Source organism: Penaeus monodon, chromosome 24, assembly GCF_015228065.2.
Source record: "Penaeus monodon isolate SGIC_2016 chromosome 24, NSTDA_Pmon_1, whole genome shotgun sequence".
Lineage (NCBI taxonomy): Eukaryota > Metazoa > Arthropoda > Malacostraca > Decapoda > Penaeidae > Penaeus > Penaeus monodon.
The window spans coordinates 25,807,419-25,808,052 of NC_051409.1; the positions used below are offsets into that span (position 1 = coordinate 25,807,419).

General features: G+C 40.7%; 1 pseudogene; it reads left to right on the forward strand.

Annotated features, from left to right (window-relative positions):
* Positions 1-634, forward strand: part of LOC119588927 — an 8,052-nt pseudogene that overhangs the window by 853 nt on the left and 6,565 nt on the right.

Genomic DNA, 634 nt, shown 5'->3' on the forward strand with positions numbered 1-634 from the left:
AGAAATTCTTTAATCTATTTTAATTACAATTTATCCCTTGTTTTTTTCAAAAACAGAAGAAACTTCCCAGACATTTTTCGGGCCCACGATGGGTTCGAGGCAACCCGGCGAACCTCAACTTCATCAGGGTTCGTTTTTTCCGCCTCGGCCACGATCTCCAGCTCTCCACATGGTCGGCAAGGGAGGGTTTCAACTGATTATTTTCATAAATGAATGTGTTGTTCTTATATGTAACCCCGTGTGTTTTGGGGGGGGGGGGTATTTAAATGTATATGCATGTTTTTAAGTGTAGTGTATGTGTGCGTGATATAAAGTATTTCTATTTATGCTTTGCCCATACTGATGTATTGTAGAATCAGGTCCATAGAAAACCAAACAAACTTAGCGACATGTTGCACTGACCAATAATAGCTTCTAAACTTTCACACATTTATCAGACTAAGTTCCACTTACCATTAAAATCCATTATATTTGCAGATCTCCAAGCCAACGGCCTGGCCTGGAGTCACGACAAGAAGACATTTTACTACATTGATTCCTGTACGTTCTGCGTCGAAGCCTTTGACTACGATGACAACACTGGCAGCATTTGTGCGTATAAATAGGGGTCTTTGGGGCAAATGTAGAATTCCTC